The 26407-nt window shown below is 38.1% G+C and overlaps 1 protein-coding gene across 2 annotated transcripts in view; it reads left to right on the top strand.

Annotated features, from left to right (window-relative positions):
* NT5DC1 (5'-nucleotidase domain containing 1) overlaps nucleotides 1-26407 on the top strand; it is a 127629-nt gene that overhangs the window by 39909 nt on the left and 61313 nt on the right. The window lies entirely within an intron of this gene.

The raw sequence follows: 26407 nt of genomic DNA, 5'->3' as shown, positions 1-26407 counted from the left end.
ATAAAACTAACACAAGAGGCAATATAGGCCCACTGCTGAACGAAGTGGGTGCCCTGGAGACAGAGGATATAAAGAAGGCAGAGGTGCTGAATGCCTTCTTTGCCTCTGTCTTTACTCCTGCAGACTCTCCCCGAGGGCCCCGGATTTCTATAGCCCCAGAAGGAGTCAGGACAAAGGAGGAGTCTGCTTTGGTAGATGAGGATTGGGTTAGGGATCAGCTATGCAATCTGGACATCTGTAAATCGATGGGTCCGGATGGAATGCACCCACGGGTGCTGAGGGAGCTGGCGGAGGTCATTGCTAGGCCACTTTCCATCATCTTTGGTAAGTCATGGGAAACGGGCAAGGTGCCTGAGGATTGGCAGATGGCAAAGGTCACACCAATCTATAAGAAGGGCAAGAAGGAGGACCCGGGTAATTATAGACCGGTCAGCCTTACCTCCATCCCTGGAAAGGTGATGGAACAACTTATTCTTGACTCCATCACTAGGCATATCAAGGATGAGGGGGTCATTAAGAACAGCCAACATGGTTTTATGAGGGGGAAGTCATGTATGACCAACCTTATAGCCTTCTATGAGGAAGTGACTAGGTGGAGGGATGATGGTAGAGCGGTAGATGTAGTTTTTCTTGATTTCAGTAAGGCATTTGATACTGTCTCCCACAGCATCCTCATAGATAAGCTGAGGAAGTGTGGGCTTGATGATCAAGTAGTGAGGTGGATTGAGAACTGGTTGAAAGGAAGAAGGCAGAGAGTTGTGGTCAATGGCATAGAATCTAGCTGGAGGTCTGTGACTAGTGGAGTTCCTCAGGGGTCGGTGCTGGGACCGGTGCTGTTTAATATTTTCATCAATGACCTGGATGAGGGAACTGAGTGCACCCTCAGCAAGTTTGCTGATGACACAAAACTGGGAGGAGTGGCTGACACACCAGAGGACTGTGCTGCCATTCAGCGAGACCTGGACAGGCTGGAGAGTTGGGCGGGGAGAAACTTGATGAAATTTAACAAGGGCAAGTGTAGAGTCTTGCATCTGGGGAAGAACAACCCCATGTACCAGTACAGGTTGGGGGTTGACCTGCTGGAAAGTAGCGAAGGGGAAAGGGACCTGGGGGTCCTAGTGGATAGGAGGATGACTATGAGCCAGCAGTGTGCTCTTGCGGCCAAGAAGGCAAATGGCATCTTGGGGTGCATTAGAAAGGGAGTGGTTAGTAGGTCAAGAGAGGTTCTCCTCCCCCTCTACTCAGCCTTGGTGAGGCTGCATCTGGAATATTGCATCCAGTTCTGGGCCCCTCTGTTAAAGAAGGACAGGGAATTGCTTGAAGGAGTCCAGCGCAGAGCCACAAAGATGATTAGGGGAGTGGAACATCTCCCTTATGAGGAGAGGCTGAGGGAGCTGGGTCTCTTTAGCTTGGAGAAGAGGAGACTGAGGGGTGACCTCATCAATGTTTACAAATATGTAAAGGGTAGGTGTCAGGATGATGGAGCTAGGCTTTTTACAGTGATGTCCAGTGATAGGACAAGGGGCAATGGGTGTAAACTGGAGCATAAGAAGTTCCACATTAACATCAGGAAGAACTTCTTTACTGTAAGAGTGACAGAGCACTGGAACAGGTTGCCCAGGGGGGTTGTGGAGTCTCCTACACTGGAGATATTCAAGGCCCGCCTGGACAAGTTCCTGTGTGATGTACTGTAGGTTACCCTGCTCTTGTGGGGGGGTTGGACTAGATGATCTTTTGAGGTCCCTTCCAACCCTTGGGATTCTGTGATTCTGTGAGGGTGGTGAGGCACTGGAATGGGTTGCCCAGGGAGGTTGTGAATGCTCCATCCCTGGTGGTTTTCAAGTCCAGGTTGGTCAGAGCCTTGGGTGACATAGTTTAGTGTGAGATGTCCCTGCCCATGGCAGTGGGGGTGGAACTAGATGATCTTAAGGTCCTTTCCAACCCTAACTATTCTCTCATTCTAGGATTCTGTGTATTTGGAGATTAAAAGTTGCTGACCACCACCTCATCTTCAGTATTTGCTTCCAGCAACTATTTTCAGGCCATATATAAAAATACTAAATTATTTTATTATAAAATATGCAGTAGTTTTAGAAAAGTGATGTAAAAAATTAATTCAGACAAAATTCTGAAATTACATAGAAAGTATTCAACTAGTTCCTGACTTTAAAATTCAACTTTCATACTAATTGACATTCAAGAGATAACTATCACTGCTAGAAGAGGTATAGCAAAACTTTGTAAAAATACTGTTTATTATATTTTCTGTATAATTTCTATTTTAATATCTTCATCTCCAAATTCAAAAGACAGAGGAGCATTTTTTCCATATCAAAGGAGGAACATTCCTTGAACTGTTCTTGAGACTTTACCTTAGGTGCATCAGAATCTTTGCTTTTTCAAGTATCTTCTTTTTTCTTTTCTCTTTTCCAAAACAATTTTAAATAATGTAATAAGCTTTTGAAAATTAATTAATGCTTTTACATGTAGAGCTCAATTAATTTGTTGTGCTTCAGAACAAGGGTGTTTCCAAAAGCAAAATTAGGAGTAGTGTCAAAATTATTTCAGGCTCTACACACTAAAACTCATCTCTTCTGCAAATGATGGTCAGCAGAATGACAGACTGTACAGTTCACAGGGGAAATGTCTAGACTGGCCCCCTGCATCTGTAAGTAGAGTCTGTTGAATCCTGACTTTGTCCATGTTGACAAAAGTCCTGCACTTGTCAAGGGTTTTCTGTTGGGATAGTCTGCTAAATTAGTCTGAAGTGTATTTTTCAGCTGGAAAATGAATTTAAACAGGAAAGGCAAAGGTAGAAATAAGGTTGTGGCAGCAAATAGGAGTCAACAAAGGAATGCTGGCAAGGCTGACAGGTCCAAAGCTTACATGACCTACATGAAGTATTTCACAGTGCTTCTGTTGACAGATGCATGACTGAAATTGCATCTGGCAAGTCCTGCTGAGAGACACCAAAACAGCTGCTTTGGCCAGAAGAGTGGATATAAAACCCTTTCTGTGACTTGTACAGGAATAAATTTGGGACACCAGTTTATATTTGAGACTTTGGTATCAGGCTGTACTTTTCCTCTGGCTGTCATTATTAACTCCTCACAGGTGCTACATTGCATCTTCCATTGCTTATGTCTATTTGACCCTGTTAGATTTGTTGTACTTCCATTTGAGTTACGGGGAGGTTGCTTCTTCTCTAGCCGCTGCAGCTTTACAGGAGCATGCTTCTCAGCATATTTTGTGCCTCTGGCCAGCTACAGAAAGCAAATTCTGCTTTTTTATATTTGTTTGTCTTTTGGTTTTGTTTTGGGGGTGATGGGGGCATGCTTCTGAGACCACTGGGCATGTCCATAAGGCTGGCACCAGACTTGCAATTCTGCAGAGGCTGACTGTATGTGAAGCATGCCTCAGCTGGAACCTGTGTGATTGACCTGGAGTGTTGCAGCACCTGAGCACTGATGCATATATTAGTGAGGGGACATCCATGCTACTGTAGCTGCTTCCAGGCCACTACTGCTTTGTATGCAGCCAGGCCAGGGTGTAAGCAGAGTCAGGTTGCGCCTGCCTTTGTAGATGTCTCTGCTGTGCCCAACAGATTGAGTAGAACTGCCAGTTCTGGTCACCTAAAAATATATTATCAAATTGCAGCAAAAAGAAATAGTAGTACCATTACAGAATATGAGAAGGGTGGAAAAAAAGTGTCTGGAAAGGGAAAAGAACTTTCTTTTACACCAAACTATTTCCATCAAAATGCCAGAGCATACAAAACTGGGAATTGGCAGGATCATCCTCCAAGCAGCAGTTCTCTGTGGGACACTTAGGGGAAAACAGTTTTGGAGCTAAATGACTGGGGAGGCTGGAAATCCTATTGTGATTGTGTGAGCTTATGATTTTGAGCAGAACAACTTCTTCATTCTGAACTGCAAAATATGGTAGTTGGTATGTGGCAAATGGTAAGGTTTATAACAAATATTCATAACCAGTAATGGAGTATGCTGTGAAGCAGTGGATTCAGGAAGAACAGTTTTGGTGTCTGTTACACTGTGTTCCTAGAACTTCACATGGTGATTGAGCGACTTTAAAGGAAGTGAAAGATAAATACTTCCACAGCCATTGGAAAAGCAGATATTTTCCTTTTAGCAGAGAACATCTGTTGTAGTTAAACTTATGTATGAAATACTTTTTTCTGAGAAATCAAACCTACTGCAGTTTTTAAAAAAAGATTAAAAATGAAAAAAGCAACCAAACAAAAAAACCAACAAAGCTAAACAAGAAAAACAACACACAGCCTCATCCCTAAGAAGGGCTCTAGAGCTGTTGTCTTTCCTCATTTTAAATAGGCGTACTTTGTGTTAGTATTCTGGAAACGTAGATATATCAAAAGCCCTGCTTTAAACACTAGACAATGTGAACAGCTAAATATTTGTGTAAGTGACATGAGGTAGCATTAGTCTTTTGTCTCCTAAAAAGGCTAGTTCAGATAATAGTATAAGAGCCACCTTCTTTAGCTCAAAGGTTGAATCATGCTTTTAGTTACTGATTCAGCTGAAAAAGTTCTGCTTACAGCACACAAACAGCCCCATGACATGGTTGAGAAAACAATTATCTTTTTGGGTAGTATGATCATGCCTTTTTTGTCCTCCATAAAGGAGGTCAGAAGTCACAGAAGACAGTTTAATTTATCTTTAAAAATACGTTTGATACTCTACTGATGGAAGTAATATTTTGGGGCTGATTTACAGCAGAAGGAGCCTCCAAACATGGGTTAAAAGAAGTATCTACTATTACGTCAGCCAGTGCTGTTATGAGAGACAAATTTGGGGACTCAAAAGTGAATTTGATGACAAAAAAAAAAAAAAAATAAAATTAAGAATCCACTCTGATCAGTCCTGACAGATGTTTTACTTTTTCTAGCTGTTCCTGTTAGACAAATAGGTATAGTTATACATCAAAAAAAAAAAAAAATATGGAGGAACAGAAAACTCTAGAAATTGGCTTGTTTGAGGACAATCACAGCTTTAATAATTGCAGCATTGGCTACATATGGGTGTTTTATACTAGCCTGAGTTAATTCAGTGGAGTTTGGATTTTCCAAAGTAGGTATTAATTAAAAAAAAAAAAAAGTGTCCAAATTGTTTAATGCTGCTACAACTTAATACCTAGTTCAGTCTGTGAATTTCCAGTTCATCTATGCATACTTTTTTACTTTTGCATGGCTTAGTTAAAGCTTCCAAAATAGCCTAAGGGAACCATGGAACATTGATTTACATTGCTACTAATGCAGCGTTACCAATGAGCTGTTACACCTTGAAAGAGCAGCAGAAGCCGTTATATGCAAGATATGACTGTTTGTGTGTGAACAGAGACAAAAGTGGCATAGTTGAAGAAGTGAGCTTTTGGAAAATGTCATTATATTCCTCAGTAACTAAATTCCCTCTTTCCCCACAAATGGAAAGAAATCTCAGTAATGTTTTAAAATCTGTGTTGTTCTTAAAAGCACTTTTCATTCAAAAAAAATTAGTGTTGGGTAAACTGTGTAATATATTTTTCCCTTAAACGTTTTTTTCTTCTAAATATTATTGTGAAAGGCTGGGAAGTTTGTGGCTTCATTTCATTATTTTATATGGTCTTCATTTTCTCTTATTAAAAGCAAATGAAATTTTATGTATGTGTATGTTGTGTATGTGTATTTATAATGAAAGAGAGAGAAAAGAAGGGCAACCTACCACCTGGAAAAGGTGACAGAAGGCTAAGAAATATTCTCCCATCACTAATTTAGTTGTTCCAAGTTAGTTATATATGGTCAACTAATAAATTTCTCTTTCCAAACTGGTTTTTGCACATGAAACACATGTTTACTTTGGCTGCAGGACCTTTAAGCAGACATGGTATGAGAGGCAAGCAGTGCCAAGTTAGTTGAAAGGTCTATTAAAACGTTTTAAACTGAGCAAGGAGGAACAGTGTTACTTATTTGAACTGAAAGTTTAAAACCTGGAACTGCTTTCTGTGGTAGTAGAGAAAGCGTATTTTTTCCTAGTTGAGAATGTAAGATACCAGTGGCAGATGGCTGTTGATTATTTGTAGACTTACAAGAAATCATTATCTTCTATTATAAGTAGTACTACTTGAACTTACCCTTTTCTATAGACCTATTTTGTTTACTTAGTGGTTCATGAAAGAAAGAGTAAAATTCATATTAACACTGAGGATGGAGAAAATATTTAAATTATTAATAGTGGTTTGAGTTTAGCCTGGGAGGGCACTGGTTTTTATAAAGCTGGAATGCAGTTGTGTTTTCTTGTTTGCCCAAGTACAAAAGTCAACAAATTACAACAGGTCAACTGGTGCATGTAGCTATTAATTTGTAATGCTTAATGTATACATTGTTGGTTTTTTTCATTGCATTTTGAGTTTCAACTCAGGTTTCCAAAAAGATTTGATGAAATACAAAAATACATTATTTCCACAAAACATGTTATAAAAAGGCACAAAGCATGTGATGTTGTCTAAAACTTATAGCACAGTTTGCCCTTTCCATTTCTCCTTCCTTTGCACATCTTTCTCACTTCCTATATATAATAATATTTCTATATGATATCACATAACCTCATATGTAATTATTGCATATGCTTAAGGATAAATGTTTATATATGCTTAAGGATAAAATAGAAACAAGTTGTATCTCTTGTAATGCATTTAATACATATATAGAACTAAGCAAAGGCTTTTTGCACAGCCTTATATCCAGTTCCATATTTCAGTAGGACAGAGGAACTACACAAAGGTATGAACTGGACTGAGAACTCCATGGTTGAGAAGAACTTTTTTCTTAGCACACCCTAGCCATCCTATCAAAGCTGTTTCAGCAGCCTCCAATAACATTCATATATTTATATCCAACAAAAATTATTTGTTATGTTCCCTTGTATTATAGTAAGAGAAATTAACAGAGAAGACCTGTTCCTACACAGGTCACTGCAGATGACAGACACAGAAGCATAGCAGGATTTATCTTCCTGCCTCCAGGCCAGAAATATCTCTTAGAGGAAAAAGTGTTTGTAAAGAACAAAAAGAATACATACCTGAGTGTTCTTACATTTCTATTTAAAACTAAAGGTGTCTCTGAGTAATTCCCACAGATATAACATTATGGTTACCTTTAATAGCTCAGCCTACCGTTTCATATGTATTTTATTTCAACAGTTTAAGTGGTCAGTCTAGTACAGAAAATATTGTCTGCATGGCACTGGAGAGACTGTATTTAGAAAATTTACCCCTTGACTATTGAGTACCACGTTCTTGCCATTTTATTTCTCGGTAGTGCCTGTTTTTATGAGTAGTACTAGTTGGATTTAGATGTAAAGATGGCAAAAGGGGACTCTCATCTTACACTGTAGTAGCATAACTTGTTTTACAAAAAAATTTCTTTAGTAGGAAAAAAACAGAAGCCAAAGTAAGTATTATCTTCAGCATTTGTGGCATTTGCAAGTGACTTTCCATATTTTATAAGTGTTCCAGCTCTTTTTAATATAATGCTGCTTCCTAATTTAATAACTTTCAAGATAATCTTTGGCCTAACAAATGATCAGCATAAACCTAAGAAAACTGTAACACTAAGAGACATTTTTGCAAAAGTTAACCTTAACATCTAAAATGCCAGGAGGAGAACTTTATTCCAAACTTGACATCTCTTCTCTTATTTTTAAACAATGACTTTAAATAATTTCACGTTACACATCTTTATCAAGTGCATGTTTTTATATCTCCAAATCCCCTGCATTTCTGCAAGATATGTGCTTTCTTACACAGTAACCTTCCCTCCCCAAAAGTGCCATAACCTTTGGAGAGGTTTATGTGTATTTCCAGGGGTCGGTACTTGGAGGTTCACATTTTATGAGTAATATATGCTGTTGTGGTCTGTTAATTCAAAGAGTTTGGAGACAGGATAAGCCACCAGCACTTGGACAGAGTCCAGAGTGTAATCCCTCTATTTCTGTGCTGTAATTCTGGGGCTTGCCATATAATGAATTACTTTGCATCAAAACAGCAACATGCGAGTATGTGCTTAGTAGCCTGTGGTAAATGTGAAATTATGGGAGTCATTAATTACAGTCTTTATGAGCTAAGACAGATTTTGACAGCTGAGCCCGCCTAGTGGACTGCTGCCACCAAAAGGTCAACTCCTTTGCCCTAGCTCTGTCCTTCTGTGCTCCTCCTCATTCTTCCATCTGTGCTTTCCTCATTCTCTTCTGCTATGTGTGGCAATTGTCAGGTTCTCTTGAGACCTGCTTTAGCAAAGATAGTCAAAACTAATCAACCTTATTTGGTGGTTTAGTTTTCTCCGATTTTAGAAAGTTAAAGAGTAGTACAGAGGCGTTTCATCAGCATTGGATTGGAGGAGTGAGCAGAGAAGGAGCGGGTCCATAAATCACTTAGCATGTTTCATAGCCCATTTTTTTAATTCAGGTCTTTGTCAGAGGCCATCAGCACCACAGATAGCTTACTCACTGTTGAGTAAGCTGAGTGGTGGGCTTGTTTTGTGGGGTTTTTTTAAACCTGCATCTTCCATGTAAAACACAGCCATTTGCTCCATTGCATGGTTAGAAGTGAACTGAAGTCCTGAAAATTAGCTGTGTTGTATCTTTTATAACTTTAAAATGTTGATTATATCAGCTCACTCTAGATGTTTTAAATCCTTTTGGATTACTTAACAGTTTGGGGGCATTTTGAATCAGATAGCCGTTCCTCCAGTGCAGGCATGTGGGAGTCCGGGATGTGGTCACCCTCCTGTCCATGCCCACAGGTTGGTCAGGGAGCTGCAGGTGGACCATGCTGGTAGGCTCCACTAGAGTGCCAAGGTTGGACTCCTCTTGTGGGTGGCTTGTGCCATGGCAGGGGAGTAGGACAGACTGTGATCTAATCCTGTGCTACAGACTGCATCATAGGAGGAGAGAGTAAAAGTGGAGCATAAAAGTGACAGAAAATGGTCAGGTATTGGCAACAGCTGGGAGGGTTAGGAGGAAGCATGTAACAGCAGGAAAGTGTGAGAGGAAAAGGAGACAGCAATGCAGAAGGAGTTGGAGTGGAAAGCTGGAAAGGATTTCCTATTGTTCAAAAAGGATGAAATAGCAGCTTTGCATACACAGCAGCAGGGGAAGGTCAACATCTGTGTATTCACCGAAACACAGACAACAAGTTTAAATTTGTATTTAAAACAATGTTGGCTGTAGATGATCCTGCAAAGAAACTTTCAGAATGCAGTGACATACTTTGTCAAGCAAATGTCCCTGCAGCCCAGTGTGCTGAGTTAAAATAGTCCTAAGCAGATGCTTGGGGAAAAGGAGGAACAGGGTAGGCATCCTAAAAGATTGAAAGGTCAAAAGGCTGTTCAGTTTGGGTTCAGTTTTATGGTTCTTGGGATTTCAGTTGTGTTTTTTGAATACTTGGAGATGTACACCTATCATGCCATCTCCTTTTGATTTCCTGATAAAAATTTAGTTTTCTGGTATGTTTTGATTTGTTAGAAAAAAATAGTAAAGATTATTAGCTAATGTGCTACTAAAGATTTAATAGTTTTGTTTCAGTTTCATATATTATTATTAGAATCATAGAATCATAGAATCGTGGAATAGTTAGGGTTGGAAAGGACCTCAAGATCAACCTCAAGGATTAGACAACCTTGAACCAAAGGATTGCTGTTTTCCTCTATTTCATCAAATAGGGCATGATTTTTATGTTACGCTTATTTTGAGAACAGAGTGAGCTATTGATTACTGTGTTCTTCCAGTGTCTGATGCAAGAGCCCTGCCGATTCTATGTATTATATTTGGATAATCTGCAGAGTGGCCTAACAGAGGATTATGATGTTCCTTAATGCCACCCATTTGGATGGCTGTCCTAAAAATAACCAGATAATGCTACTCAAGGTAATGACCCGAGCACACTGACTGCAACCACTGCCTTCTGTGCCTCCTTATAAACACCAGCCTATCATCTAAAACAAGTTATGCTCATTTTGTTTCTCTCTGCTTTAGAACTGACCATAGCATGCAGTTTTGCTGTCCATGGCCTATTCTGTCCTTTAAAGAATCCAACATGTGTAGTTACTCCTTTCACCTATTTGCTACATCACTGGGAAAGACAACCTCCGTTTATTCAAAGGATCCGTTTATTGTTTGATGCAGACATAAAGAGCAGTGACACTTAAAACATTACCCCCCAGGTTACTGCCTAGCTGTATCCTGACAGTTAAACAGATTCTGTCCTAATGGATCCGTTAGTACAGGCCAAAAGTTTGTCTTTGCAGGGCAGATGTTCCTAGTTAAAGATCTAGATGTTTCCCCCAGCATTATAATTATTCTACTTTTTTCTTTGTGTAAATTGCTGAGTAGAGTTCTGTGGGCTTGGTATTGGTTGGGGATTTTTATATATAGATATTTATTTTTTTTTAATAATCAGTGATGGTTTCTATGCTCCATATAAGTACTAAGTGTGAGAGAAAGATAAATACTGAACTAAAAGATAGCCTTAGTATGATTAAGCCTTAGGATGATTACAACAAATTCTTGTTCCTCTGTTTCATGTTCAAAACTTATTTTTCATCAATTTATTTTTTTATCCTGATTGTGTGATATTTGTCTTTTCCCATTTAAAATAAAAAAATAAAAAAATATTTGGTGATCATATCCTGAAATAGTTTTTAGGTTGTCTCCCAGACACCACTAGCACAGTCTACATGGCTGATTTTTCAGTGAAAATCCTTAAGTGTGATTTTATATTTATTCTTGACTGAACTCTGGTGATTTATTTCTTTCTTTAACATAAAGTGAAAGTTGATATCATCACCATTTTGGTCCTCTCTGTGTGTGTGGTACCCATGGTCATCCCGTCCATAAATAGGAGTCATCTGTGACATTGCTTCCTCTCCCTGGTGGGAGAGTGGAAGATCATATCATGGCTGATGTGGGCTGGCTGAGCCCTCTACACTGCAGGGGAGCAGGTAATACTGGAAGTTGTAAATCTAAGCTACTACTGCAGTATTTGGAAGTTGAATTATTTTTGCTTTCTGTAAAAATTTTCCAAGCTATGATCAGTTTTTCAGTAATGTCACTTTTTATAGCCCTGCAGTCAAGGCATGCAAAAAGGACTCTCGTGAAAGGGATTTTTAAAACAGCATTTTCTCATTCAAGAGGAATAGTATTTATAAAAAGTTGATAAGTAACATTTCCCTGACCCATGTAGTGAATGAACATGACAGTGGGCATGAAAATGAAATGTTTGAGAAGAGCAATTAAACTGTTGCAAGTTATAGGGAGGGTAGGGGAGAGAGTGCTTTCAGAGTAATAAAAGGAGAAGAAAAATCACTGATAAGTTGGTGAGGGAAAAAACCCACAGAATCATTTAGATTTTTTGAACTGGTTTAGTAGGCAACTAATCTTTTTCTGATCCCCCAAATAATTAACAAGCAAGTCCATCTTTAATCTAATTTAAATTTGCCAAAGAAAAAAATTTATCAAACCTTGAAGAATCTTGGGGTGGAATTATTTAATACATGTATGCTTTGAACTTGACCCAGAAAATTACTTGATGCAAAAATAAATAGCTCTAATCCTGTCTCTTGGAAAGCATTAAAAATGAAAATTTGGCACATGTAATTATTGATGTGATTGGTAATAAATAATACACTGTTCTGTGAGGAACTGCACGTCACATTGGTATTTGATTTATAACTGAACAATGAGGCTGAGTCCACTGCAAAATTGTGGCAGTATGGAAAAGGCTGGTGTCCCACATGCTTGTAGAAAGTCACTGAGCTTGAAGAGAAGCTGAAAAGCAATTCTGACACTGGAGGAGCTACAAATAAGACTTTTTTGCTGTCAAGGTTACTCAGACTTCTTATATTCTCTTTAAGTTCAGGTTATCCCTGTTGCAACATTTGCTACCAGGTTAGGCAATCCAGAGCAGAGTATTTATATGAGCTACAGTTTCATTGCTTTCAGTGAAGCAGCTGTGTTAGTTTGATCTTGCTAATTCCTTTATGCTGTAAGTGATCTGCAGATATATTGGCAGCCTTCTGGACTATTGTTGATCTGGTAAACTTGTATTAGTATGGTATTTAGTATGCTTGTATTGGTAAATTGTGCTGTGCCAGGGCTCTCCTTGTCCATGGCCTAAAGCAGCTGCTATGCTTCCAGACAGTACTCGGGCACCCCTCAGGAGTTAGGGACTTGGACTGTAATGGTTGTGCTCACGGCCAGAGCAGCAGGCAGTAATGCAATAAATGAAAATCTTAAACTTAAGATGTGTGCACTCACACATTTTGGAGATCTTTTAAGCTACCAGTGGAAGATATGCTGAATCTTAGAAACTGACTATTATGGGAAAATAAAGCTCAATCAGCATGGCCATGTTCAGGAGAAACAGTATTGTCCTAGTACATTTCTCTCTCACTCCGTCTAATATTATTAAGTATATGCTCCTTTGATTTATACCACAAAGTAATTTAGGCCATTATTACTAAAATGCATACTTTGCTTTCTCCAAGCTGCTTTTAAAAGGCAGAATTATAAGTTTTCATGGCGAGTCTTCCTAAACTATTTCACTAACCACAAAGCCTCAAGCCTGTAGTTTTGGAAAGGTTGCATGCTCTATTATAGAAAAATTTCTGGCATGTCCACTTTAAAATGAAGGAAGAGCATTCTTCTCTTTGTAAAGGCTGCTTAGGTATTCTGCACAAATAAAAATTGTAATGTTACATTTAAAAATACAATTGGCTGCTTTATATGCAAAAATGTATTAAAAAAGTAAGTGCTTTTAAATTTTTAATGCTATTGGAGGCAATACGAATTTAGGCATAAAGGAAGGCCATTTCCTTAGGGTGCTCTCCAGCTTTCTCTTAATACTGCTTCTGTTGGTAAGGTGTTTGGGGGTAGGTCTCATGGTCAGTGCAGAGATCTTTGCAGGTGATAATTTCCTGCAGCATACCTCCATCTCACGTGAGTCCCTAAGAACATGCTGACTGATTGAACAGGCCTCATTAAAGAGGTGGTGAGCCATTACAGAGCTTGTATGATCAATATAACTGCAAATGCTTGGAATAAAATGCTATTAATGAGATTTTCTGAAGTACAACTGTTAATATTCAGTCTTGAGCACTGAATCAGCACAACTAAGGTTAGGGACATGCCAAGCTTCAGAAGTGCTGATCACTTTCTAGAAGTGTCTTCAGTGTTTTTATTTTGTTACACAGAAATGGAAACACAAAAAGTATTGAGCACATTGATTAATATTGAGTAATTCCAGTGTCAGGAGCTACAGGACTAGACTGGTGAAAGGTAGGCTTTTATAGGAGCAGATTTCAGATGAAATGTGGAGTTGGACAGGGTGGATCAGGAAGAGAATAATTTGAGGAGGGTACTTGGATGTCAAGCTTCAGTGGGAGAGAATTTGACAGTGAAACCTTAGGGGAGGTGCTGACTTGACGTTACAAAACATTTCTTCACTGAGAGGGTAGTCAAACACTGGAATAGGCTTGCTAGAAAGTTGGTTGATGCTCCAAGCCTGTCAGTTTAAGAGGCATTTGAACAATGCCCTTAATAATATGCTTTAGCTTTTGAGCAGCTCTGAAGTGTTCAAGCAGTTGGACTAGATGATTAATGTAAGTCCCATCCAGATGAACTGTGCTATGCTGTGCTATTGCCAGACTTTAAGAGTGGAATTTTGGGAGGCAAAGCATTGGCAGTGTGGGATATGGAAGATTAGATTTGGGAGGAACTAGGAAAAAGGAAGTAAAGCTGGGGGCTTTAGGGAAGAGGAGTTTGGGAGGAGAAGACTGGAGAGATGGGAGGTTCTACAGCAAAATGGACCCTGAGTCAAGATCAGCTTCAGTTGCCAGAGGCTGTTTCCCTCCCCCAGACATATGTGTGGTTTTAAGATATCTTTGCCCTGACTTTTTGCCTTTATGAAGCCTTATGTTTCAAATTTCATGGACCAATTTTCTTAAAACAAACACTGAACAGCTTGAAAATTCTGATTTTCCTTAAATTCCAAAGTTAACAAACGTACCCAGCATTTGTATTCTGTCCTTGATTTCCTGCTTCTCTACTTCTACTGTATAGAAAGGCTGTGGAGCATAATTGAGAGATGTAGGTGTGACAGCTTTTATGCTTTCCTTTTAAAGACTCTTTTTGGGGCATGGTGACTTGTTTGTGTCCTGCTGTGTAAATTCCCCTACTGGGCTAAAATACATCTGAGAACCTTTTATAACAAAAACTCTAGTAGAACTAGGTCAAATGCATTTACGTAAATATGCTAGAGATAAAACAGAGTAAAAAAAAAATATAATAATTTAAATAATATAATACTTAAAACTTAATAGTCTACAAGATTATTATGTGTGAAGTACTCTTGGTGATATTGAGCAGACCATGTAGTTCTTTTGAGTTATCAACATGCATTATTTAATTTCAGATTTGAAGTGGGTGGGCAAAGATAAGCCCATACTTGCACTTTACAATATGAGTAAAATAAGGCACACAAGGAGTTGTATTGGTGGTTTCCTGTGCTTTGTTTGGGCCCCCTTGTATTAATGTATAACACATTAAACCTCTAATACAATGATTTCTCATTTCATTGAGATGGGTACTTTGAAACTTACGCAGCTTATTCTACGTGTGTCCATAGAGTGGAGCTGTAATAGTTAGCATGGTGAGGGTCATCTGGAATCATAGAATGGTTTGGGTTGGAAGGGACCTTAAAGACCATCTAGCTCCAACCCGCTGCCATGGGCAGGGGCATATGCATTGAATTCAGTTTTTGTCCCTTCAAAAGCCAGTTTTCAAATCTTCAAGTTTTATGTAAAATAAGGCCACTACTACAGTTGGTTGCTGAGACACCTAAACTTCAAAGAAGGATTATGGGGTAAAATCTATTCATTAAACATTACTCACTAGATAGTTAAAAATACCTGAAGCATTTCACCCCCTTTGGCCTAAAACCAGCCAAATCAGTTTAGAAGATATCTTGGGAGGTAGAAAGAAAATAAAAAATGAGACAGTTTTCAATGCAGCCTCAGTTTTACAGCTGTGATAAGCTGCTTCCTCCAAAAAGATGTCATTTTTGTTACCATATTTTTACACGTTTTCATGTAGGTACATTTCTGATGTATTTCAACAGTGACAGCAGATATTATAACAGATAAAAGAAAATTAAGTATTTTTTTCAATCTAATTTTTCAACACTTTCATGCAGTTTTTGTTAAGCTCAAGCAGTTTTGCCTACTGTTAATTTAAGTATTACAAGGCTTTAATACTGTACAAGGTTGCTTTGAAATATTTTAAACAGTCTTCTGAACACAAAGGAAATATTGTCACTAATTTGTTAAATAATCAAGCTTGTAAAAATCTAACATATGATTAATCTGGGAGACAAGTAGTATTTCTTTCAATTGGCTTAATGAGTAGGACAAAACTCCCATTCAAACTGAATCCCCCTGGAAATGTGATTGAATTGCAGCAGAAATAGTTTTCTGATTATGTACATTGCATAAAGGAATATTAAAAGCATTTGAAGGCTCAGCTAAATCATTCTGCTAGTCAAGCACTGAATTTAACGTGAGTGGAATTCTTAGTGCTATTTTAACATTTCGTATAGTTTCCCGAGACTTCAATGGAATGTCTTTTTCCGACTTGCAGTAGTGTTTATTACTCAATATTTCAATGCTTGCTGGTATAATCATAAAATAGAAGCAAAAATCAGTATATATTATGAAGCATCTTTTTTATATAACAAACATTTTGCTTCTTAGAAAACACTTTTTTTTTTTTGTTTAAAAGCACTGTAGTTGGGGGAGGGTTGTAATTGCTATATATTTTAATCATTGGTCTAATTCCTTTTCAGTGTCCAGCTACAGGAATTTGTGTTTGTCCTACCTTTTAGTAGAATGAAAGCTGTCCCTCGATAGAGGGAGTGTCTGCTTGCCAGCTGTCACCGAAAATCCCTGCTTTCTTAACTCAGAGGTGCTCCTCTTGCAGCAGGCATGGTTCACAGAAGTGCTCAGCAGACATTTCAAGAGAGTTAGAAAGAAGCAGCCTTCTCATTCAAAAACTCTTTTTTTTGGTGGCTTTTGGACTTTTTAGCTTATTGAAAAGCTGAGCTGAATCATACGCTGGCTACTGACTGACGGGTCTGCCTTCCGATTCGGTTCCAGGAGAGAATAATTTTTTGTTTCCCAGCAGAAAATAGCTCTGTATGAGAGGTGGAAGGGAACTGGGGATTCTCACTCATTTAACCCTCATGTTCTTATTTATCTGTGTTAAAGAGGAGCGTGAAATTTATTTGATATATCCTTCTAATGGGATGAGGTTTTTTGGAGAGTAGAAAACAAATTCTTTTATGTTCTGTAACCAATAAATATAGCTTCTTAGGAGAGAAAGTTACAGCATTTTCCTATGTTTGTTACTCTGTTCATATTCTTGTAGCAAAACTCAGATTTCAGAAAGAGGTGACAATTCTCCTAGATCTTACAAATGTCTTCCTGTCTTTTATCCATTTTTCCACTTCTGTGAAAGTATGGGTCAGATACAATATCTGTGCCTTTTTTTACATATTAAGGAATGATAGGTAAGTCCAAAGTATTAGTGTTTCTGGAATCCAAGAGAATAATCTCAAATCAAGATCTTTTCTTTCTTTCAATTACCACTTCTGAATCTATTAATTCAAGTGTTGGATTTAAATTATTTGAAAATTCCATATTTTAAACACTGGTTTCATGCCTATGGTAGTCCCGTACCAAACTGTTAAAAATTACTACACTGTGCTTTATTGGATCCGTATTTTATCTGTTGTTTTCTTGCTTTTATCTTGCTCATGTAAGATATGATTTATGCTGATATTTACATTCAGCATTAACAGTTCTTTGTTATCCAAGGAAGAAAACCTTGCTTTTGGAGTACATGCAGTCATTGTCATCACCCCTGGAAGCAAAAACATATTAAGAAATTAAGTATAAATTGTGAACATTATAGTGCATTCATCTAGGGTGTGAATTATATCCTTTGGTTGTGGCAGATTTGTCTTTTTTACAGTCACTCTTTCAAATTTGTATGTCTCTGATGTGACACTTGTAACTACATCTTAAGAGTGCTTCTTAAACACCATCGAGGTTACATTATTGTGCACTTTCAAAATGCAATATCAGAAAAATTATATACTTCCATTAATATATATAGGCAATTCTAATTGTCATGTTCCCTGCATCTAAGTTTCAGAGATATTTCAAACCATTTTTCAAAATTTAGTGCAAAATCATTTACAATTTAGATATCAAAATTATAACTGGCTCCATGACCTCGAATTTTATCTGCAATGATAGGGGAAATATTTTTTACTTCTGATTATTTTCTGCATGTAGCCAAAATCTTGTGGGGCTAGTTTGTCTACACTTCTCAATCCTCCTACGTGACATGTATCCTTCGAGAGATGCTTATCTGCCTCCATTTAATATGAGTCAGTCCACTTTGAGGATGAGCAAGTTTCTGATATAACATTAACTTCATTCAAATTTCAAGTCAGTTATGGCTCTAAACCTGGAATGAAAGCCATTTGGCTGAAAATTTTAGCTTAGTGCCATAGAGAAGACTAAGTGGGAATGCCAGTGTTAGGGCATTGTCGCATTGGGGGCAGTGATCCCATTCATTTCCATGGCATTTTTGGCAATGACTTCAGGAGGGACAGTCTCTTACTGAACTTCAGAGCTTCTCTATATGTAGAGGCACAAGGCTGTCAGCAAGCACATGTCTTTCCAGGTGATTGTTCATTTTTTTGTGCTGTGCCTTTTATCATCCTTCAGGGGCTGGAGGTTTGACATGCAGAAGGCCAAAACAGAAGAGCATAGTACAAATGAATGGTATTTCTGTTTATAAGTTCTGTCCTAAATAAGTTTAGAAGCAAGAAAAAATGTCAGGGAAAGGAGCACCCAAAATTAGTGAGTATATGTGCCACAGAATTTCCCTGCTTCAGGGTACAGGGAATTCTTGTAGAATGGGGATAACAAAATAGCCTCATCTTAATAGATTTGTGTACAAAGTATATGCAAGCATGTAAAAAGCATGTAGAAATAGGGTAGTGAGCCTGACATATTAAGAGTTAAAAATGAAACTGCATTTTTATAAAGTGCAAGGAATATAACATTATTTTTCAGGTACTTCAGTCTCAGCCATTTACTTCACATAATGGATGCATGACTTGATTTTTGTGATAGAATTTATGATGAAAGTGATATTTCCTGTCTTGTCTTTATTGAGCTAGCTCTTTACCGTGTATTTGAACTTCCTTAAAGCATCAGTTTAATTTTACGCTTTAGGACTGTAGTATCTATAATCTAGAGTTTTAAGTGCTGCAGGAGTGTTGAGAAAGACAGGACTTGGCAGCAGGTCAGCTATTGGTCTCCATAAAGTGTTTTCTATATATCAGTCTTTGTCAGTTCTGATTTAAAATTATTTTTGGGTTTTTTAGTTAAATACACTTGTACTTGGCCTTTCACCCATCACTGCTGTTGTAGTAAACATATCTGTGATGCTAAACCATCATTCCTTTGCAGTAGATCATGGCTTCTTTGCCTTTCCCTTCATATTTTCCTAGTCCCACTTTCCCATGTCTGTTTCTTTAAAAATTTTCACCCTAGTTCTTTTCAAGATATGTAGCTTCTTGGGAGACTCTTTTGTTCCTCTCCAGAATACCAAGGTAGTTAAGAACTGAGAAGCTCACTGCTCTCAGCTGTGGCTGCTTCTTCAGTGGGGGAAGGAATTGCAGATGAGATCCTCTTTGTGCTAAGGAGACTTGGAACAGGGTGCACTGAGTTTTTAGGCAGGAGTAATGAAATATGTAATACTACTGGCATAGCAGTGCTATGTAGGAGTAGAAAATACGTAGGAAAGATGGAATCTTTGGAGAGTTTTACTGCATCCATAATGCAGATTTCAGAAGTGTGCATTTTAGATTGTTGCTGCAATGTAAAATCAGAACACTTTAACTCCGGACTCAGCTGGTGCCATGACATAAGTTTCAAGGACCCATATTATAAAAAGTAAGAGTTTCTTACTATGATTTTTAGGTGGTGGTGGTTATTATTGTTGATATTATTGCTATTATTATTTTGAAAACAAGTTTTTCTTGTTGTTCGTGTTTCTGGCAGTGGCCAAATAATTTTCCTGAAACTATCTACAAATTATATTTTCTCAAAAGGTAAAGGAATTTATCACGATGCAGCTGTCTGGTGTGGAAAATCCCGACTGACTGGTAGAAATTTAGCAGTCAGTTCAGGAGTGGAAATGCCAACCCAACCTAGCTGTAGATACAGTGCTTTATCTATAGATTCATTATTTTGATGCCTTTTTCACAGCAAAGGAAATCTTTGAAGGACAAGTATTTTTAATCCTATTTACAATCTTGTTCTGAATGTAAACCAGCTCCAAGATGGTGTCTATTCAATAGGAGACATTCCTCCATGAACTTCTTCAATGTGAGTCCTTCCCACAGGCTCCAGTTCTTCATGAGCTGCTCCAGCATTGGTCCCTAATACAGTTAATACCGTGTTTACTATTCCAGTCTATTTTTCCCTTCACACTGGCATTGCTTCTCAGTTTTTTTTCAGACTTCTTGTATTCATTCCTATTTTAGGGTTGAAATCACAAATTAAAATAGTAAACAAAATGCCAAGATTAATCCAGGAAGAGCACTACTGGAGTAATCCATTTTCAGCCCAGAGGTTCCCCTTTCAGCACAATTCATTGGCATTTCCTCTGCAAGTTACTTTATTCAGCACCTTCATAGTCTTTTTCTAATCCTACTTTTTTTCCAGTTTACCTAGTAATCTCCATTGTGATACCTCACCAAATGTTCTACTGGAGTTCTGATAAAATCTGATCTCCCTGTACAGTTCTTTTGTCTGGAAAATCAGATGTCCTATCAAAGGCAAAAATCAGGCTACTCTGACATGACCTACCTTTATTAAAGCTAGTTACAGTTTATTCTGTTGTCCATTTACCTTCAAGACATTAATTATTCTTTCCTTCAAATTTTATACTAATATTAACATAGAGCCTTAGGTGCAAAAGGTTTTAAGAGTTTTGAGTCACTTTTTATTCTTTAGGTTTAGCACAAATCCCGTTATGATTTGAGCATGTTTTGTAGCTCAACCTAAGTAACAGCTTCATTAAAAATCCTTTCTATTTGATCTGGTATTATATGGCCATTTTTCAGTGTTCTGAGGTGACAGTGGGCTTGTGAGTAGAATGAAGTACATTAAGCTCTTTAAGCTTTGCTTGTGCCTTGACTGTGATTATGGCTACATACTTATCTCACCACGTTGTCTTAACTGAAGACTTCAATTTATTTAGGGGATCATGTGTTAATTTCTAGTACGATATTTCTGCTTCTTCCCCAGAGCTACTTTTCCCCTTGTCTCCAATAGATAAAGGAGTTCTTGACATTTCCTCAAGCAATTTTTTTCAAGGAGTAATTAATTTTGCCATTTTGACAGTTTTCTTTTCCCAGTCATTGTAGGCTCTCTGCATTATCAAGTATCATTTTTTGTCCATTTGGATCTGGAGACAGTATATAAAAGGATTTCCCTTTCCTTGAGATGCAAGTTCCAGTTAATACATGAAGATTTGATTTGTCTTTCAGCAATATGTTGGTCTTTTTAGCAATTGTTTTGTCTGAGAGGAGTAGTATTTACAGATAAATTTGAAGGAGCTCTTGAAAAGGTACTTTATGTTTTCTGTGCCGAGTAATTTATTTTAAAGGTAAAATTAATAGCTATGCATGTTTAATAGTAAAATTAGCTCATGTTGTTTGTGCACTCTTAAGAGAATTTCTGGTCAATCAGAGCTTGTTTTCAGTGACTATATTATTGCTTAAGTAGAAACTTTTACAAAGAACTTTGAATTAAGATATAAACACACAATTTTAAGTCATTAGAAGGTAGTAGACTAGCCTGTAGACATGTCCCACTCAGTGGATGTGGCTCTCCCTTGACAGTGTGGGGCATTTTGCTGTCTTGATTTAGAAGTGCTTTGTAAGGCAACCATCTTGAGCCATTTGCTTTACAAGAAAGGAGAAATACAACTGATAAATGCCATTTTGGACTGCAGCTGCTTGGTTTTGCCTCCATTTGTTTCCCTGAACTAACTGGACCACGATCCTAGCAAGCTAGTTCAATAAACAAGAGAGTACAGTTACAAATATCACAACTGAATATTTCCTTAAGAAGTCAGAACACCTCACCCTCAATGACACCTGGCTGCATTTTTTTTTTCTTCTGTATTAAGTGGAGAGAAAGGATTAATTAGCTTGTTTGTTCAAATGTTTAGTCAATGAGGTTTTGGAAAGATGCTAGTGAAGTACAGAGGACAATATTCTCCTTTGCAAATGTGAAAGGAGGCTATTATATGCCCCTCTGGGAATACTCTGCACTATTTGCTGCATGCAAAAATGCTTTGCATGACAACCAGAGGTTACGGGGATACCCTTTGTAAAAAATCTCCATATTGCCAGTTTCTTAACCCAGGATATGGAATGAAGCAGAAACACCTGTTGTTACCTGCTGTAGTATCCTGATATTTAGGATTGGGATCAGCTAGTTACCATGTTTTTCTTTTTCATTCAGCTTAGTCTAATCTAAATTGAAATACAGATAATTAATTGCAGAATTTGCAATAAAGAGCATAGTTTCAAAGTTTTATGAAAAAGTGAATGCAAGTAAAAGGAGCAAACCCACATAACTTTGCTTTGCGTAAATATTACTTTAAAGGTTTCTTTGGTCTCCATGCCCTCTGATACTGGCTGTATTCAAGCTAAGACATTTCATTTTACCCACATTATTTTTATTTGCATAAGACAGTCAATATTTGGGGCAAGACCCTTTTATCTGCAAAGTTAATACTCATCTTTCATGAAAGCGTGGAGGAAGAGGATGAAAAAGGTAATTTACAATTAGACAGTCTTACGCCTTTTTCCCCTGCTCTGGTATAGGGTCCTTCCCACAGGAGGCAGTCCTCCATGAACTTCTCCAGTGTGAGGCTTTCCCACAGGCTGCAGTTCTTCATTTAGTATTCATTAATCCAGTTCATTCTTGCCTAGTCATTGTTTCCTATCTCCTATTTTAGAGATGTTCATGTTTACTTGGCCCAGCTGAACAAATCTCACCCAGCCAGACTGGGTTTCATGTCACTGAACACTGGACATCGACAGTTAGGCATCTGTTGTCTGGATTCCTTTTTTAAGCAAAGGAAATAAATGGGCATTTGTAGCGTGTGACTCACATGATCTATTTTAGACATTTGTGTACACTGGCATGGGAGGAGCAGCATGCTAGAGACACCCATTTGTCTCCACTGACCATGAAAGAAGCCTTGCCATCCTGTGCAGGTTTAAGGATTGTTAGCCTTAGGTGGGGTGATTCCCATCCTTAAGGGCTGTTCTTGTACTAGGCTAGGTTTTTAAATAAAGAAGTGGCTCATGAAGAAGTCTTCTCGTCTTGCACATCTGGGAAATTTCCATGTCACAGAGGGAAACTTCTCATTCTCTGTCTTTGCTCACCCTATTGCATTATAGCGTAAGTTATGTATCTGAGACTCTATGTTCATCTCAGAGGGAGAACTCTTGTGTAGGGCAAGTCCCAGAAGTGACCTATCAGTGTTGGCATAAACTGTTTGGGGAGCTTCTGACTCTTCTTCATGACAGTGCGATGAAAGCAGTGAAAATCTGCTTTGGAAAATGTGGGAGGCAGACAGAAGTTCCCATGATCTCTTATAGTTTCAGGACGTTGTCAGTGTTCTGCTTGCACCTGCAAATTTTCCTGCAACGAAAGGAAACATATTAGGGTAATCAATATGGAAACTCAAACAAAGCAAAGCTTTCACAGAAACAGTCTTTGCAGTAAGAGAAACCATTGTAGATGTTCTAACCAGTGTAATTGTGGACAGTTGTATAAGGGCACATTTAGAAACATTCCTAGTGTTACCGTAAGAGCATCTTCAAAAAAAAAGAAAAAATATGTGTATTTTAATAAGGTAATACTGGAGGTGCTTGTTTTATTCATTTTTAGTTCTAGATTTCCTAGTAGAAAAAAAAAAAAAAGACAAAAAGAATAAAGAAGTAAAGATAATGAGGAATTAGTACCCCTCTGTCTGTGGTTCAGACAATATTCCAAATTTTTGCTGGTGTAGATTTCATTAATTAAAAAAACAGTAATATTCTCAATATCTTTGCTGTTCCTCTACATTATAAACCGCACTAGGGTTTGGTTTTGAAAGCTAAAATATAGCAAGCTGTTAATGGAATTTAATAGTTGTGTTCCCAAGAGATTTAAATGAAGTCTTGAGGGTAACCACAATCCCTGGTGAGAATCCTCTTTCCTATTAAAACTGACCTGGACAGGTCTTGCTTTCATGCCACATTTAAATTGTCCAGAGAAAAGAATCTCTGTGGGAGACATCACACATTTTTCTTGCCTCTCTGCCTCTGACCAGCCTAGCAGAGCCATTGCGTCTTAGTCATTAGCAGGGAAGAGAAGGAAACCAATACTTCCCAGTTCCGAAAAATAAAGCCATTCAAGAAAAAAATACTTACTGGATCCCACAGACTAATAATGAAAGGTCTGTTTGATCGCTAATAACTTACTCCTGACCTCATGAACTGGAAAATATTTTCTGTTCTCCTTGGGTAAGTCTTGTTAGTGAATTGTTTCAGGATTTCTTGGGATGGATGAATTAACTTTAAAGGTAACTTGGTTACGTTTTTAGGACATTATTTATGTTTTTATGTATTCAGTACAGTTCCGTTTGCTAATTGCGTAGCCTGAGCAAAATCATTTATCTGCCACATTAGCCGTAAGCCTTCTGTGATAATCCCTGTGCAGAATTAGCACCTGTGTTAAACTCTTGTTCTAAATCACCACCTGGACCTGCCTCAGTCTCTGCATTAAGTCAGAAAAACTGGTTTGGAAAAATAAGGCAATATAAACAACTCCTCACCAAAAAAAAGAAATGTTGTTTGCATTGACACAGTTTGAAGTTATTGAAACTGCTTTATAAGTCCAAAGCAGAGATTTGCTGAATATAAACTTGCTTGATTAGTAAAATGTATAAATTCTTTGAAATTTGATATATAGTGTTGTGATTATACTACTTTTTAACAGGATTAAAAACAAGAGAAAGAATACTGATGGGGTACGGGGTCTAACTCTGTATGGGGTGATAGCTACTTTGTAACTGCTGTCAAACTTTAGGAAAAAGAGATCGGCTTATTTTTAAAAAGGAAAAAAAAAAAAAAACAAAACAAAACCAAAACAGAAGACATAGAAAAGGATGGGAGAGGAAAAGGAACCAGAAGTTATGTGTGCAGTTTAAGTAGGCCAGAAAAAAAAAGTCTAAACCATTTTCCATTAAAGCAGGTAAGTGTCTGCTAAATGTTGATGCTAGTGGTATCTGATTTTCTGACAAAACTAAAAACAAAAATGATACATGATCCTGTGCTATTTTTTGAGATTTATAAGTGTGGAAGAAATCTGTCAGGAAGCCATGTTAACTGCTTTAACACAGAGTTATCACCCTGGTAACTTGAATCAATCTTAGAAGGTAACTTGAACTGTCTTGCTGGTAGATTTTAAAACAGTGTGAAATATATCCAATCACTGGGCATATGGCATGCATCCACCTTCCAGCATGAAAGCCAGTATGTGGCATTAATATGTATTTCAAAAGGAAACTAACTTCCAAATGACTGGAGGATATCAGCACCGCTGCCTGCACAGAGAGCAAAAGAAACCCAGGGGGAGAACACCACTGCTGAAATCCTTTAAGTCTCCTGTGCCTTTGCACCAGCTATTTGCCTTATAGAGCCCGGAGCAAAACCAAACAGGAAAGATCTTAGACCAGTTCCACTGCCAAATATTTTGTGGTCTCTGGGAGCTTGAGAGTTGAACTACGAGACCTGTGTGGTATGAGAGGGCTGGAAAGGATTGTTTCAAGTAGGGAAGCAGTGACAGCGCTGCTGGATCTCAGTAGCCTGCATAGGTGCCAGACAGCCTCCATCCATCCTGGAGTTAAAAAAAGGGCAAGTGAAGTGATCCAACAGCGAGTAAGTTTATTCAGTAAGGTCAGGTGAAAAGTACAGACTCCCTAATTACAGTGACCTCCCTACTTACCACAAAGAGAGAAAAATGCTCTGTGGAGTTTATGAAATCAGAGATTTATTTCTTTCATTCAAATATACCTGCCAATCTTTAAAAACTCTTCTTCCATAGGCCTGTTATACCAGTTTGGTGATGGAGTCGTACTATTCGCTAACTGTAGTTGCAATATCATTTGTCTGAGAAAAAAAAATGCATTAGAACAATCTGTGTTGCATGACTGTCCCATCCAGAGGTGGCTGTCATGATATGAATGAGGTTTGCTAACAGCACTGGCCTGAAGCCCTCTCACCATGAGCTGCCACTGAATCAGATGCGTGGGAAAACAGGAGAGCTCCAGTTGAACATGGTAAATACTCATCATTCAAAGAAAAAGAGAAGCCAAGCTTCTCACAGAAACTTCAAACTGACATAACTGCATTGAACCCCTGGAAATGCATGAGCTTAGTACTTAAGATGAAAAGGTACATTGAGAATGACGGCTGCCATACCATTTGTGGGAGCTGAAACATTATGGTCACTTCCCAGTCATGGGGCTGTGCTTGTGCACTCCACCAGACCTCAGGTTGCCGCATACCATGACAGTTTCCCTTTTTTCAGCCTCCACTTTGGAAGCAGGAAAATACTTCAGATCTAGGCACTTTGACACTTAACCACTTAATATATTGCTCATAATATAGGCATGAGAATTTTAACAGATTTGTGATCGTTAGAGATGTCCCAGTCTGCTACACTGCATGAAACATTTGGGGTTTTATAATACATTATTGAGCTTCTGAATCGTGTAATTTGAGTAGCCCACAGTATTAGATGTCATTTAATTGCTCAAAAGTATATATTACTGCAGGCCTATTTTTTTCCTGATAACTGTATAGACACTTCTGAAATATTTTCAGCATATGTTAGAATTTCTAAGGAACAGTGTCTTTCTAACAGTGGCATAATCTGGGCCCAAATGTAATGACATAGAAGGATTTTATCATTGCTAAATTTTAAACCATATTAATGATGCATGCATACATTGAATTATCACTTGGTCAGTCCTTAAGAGCAGCTGAACAGTTTCAGTTCCCAGTTAGGACTCAGCAACAAGGTCATTTCTGATTCAGGCCTAGGTTTTTTCAGACACAAATTATCAGAGACACAACTGATTTAGGGAGCTTTTTCTATTTGAGCCTTGCCTAGCTTTAGTCCTTAACAGAGGAA

The sequence above is a fragment of the Lathamus discolor genome, chromosome 5 (genome assembly GCF_037157495.1).
Source record: "Lathamus discolor isolate bLatDis1 chromosome 5, bLatDis1.hap1, whole genome shotgun sequence".
Lineage (NCBI taxonomy): Eukaryota > Metazoa > Chordata > Aves > Psittaciformes > Psittacidae > Lathamus > Lathamus discolor.
Note: the sequence above shows the minus strand (reverse complement) of the source record. Positions and strands in the feature narration are given on the sequence as shown.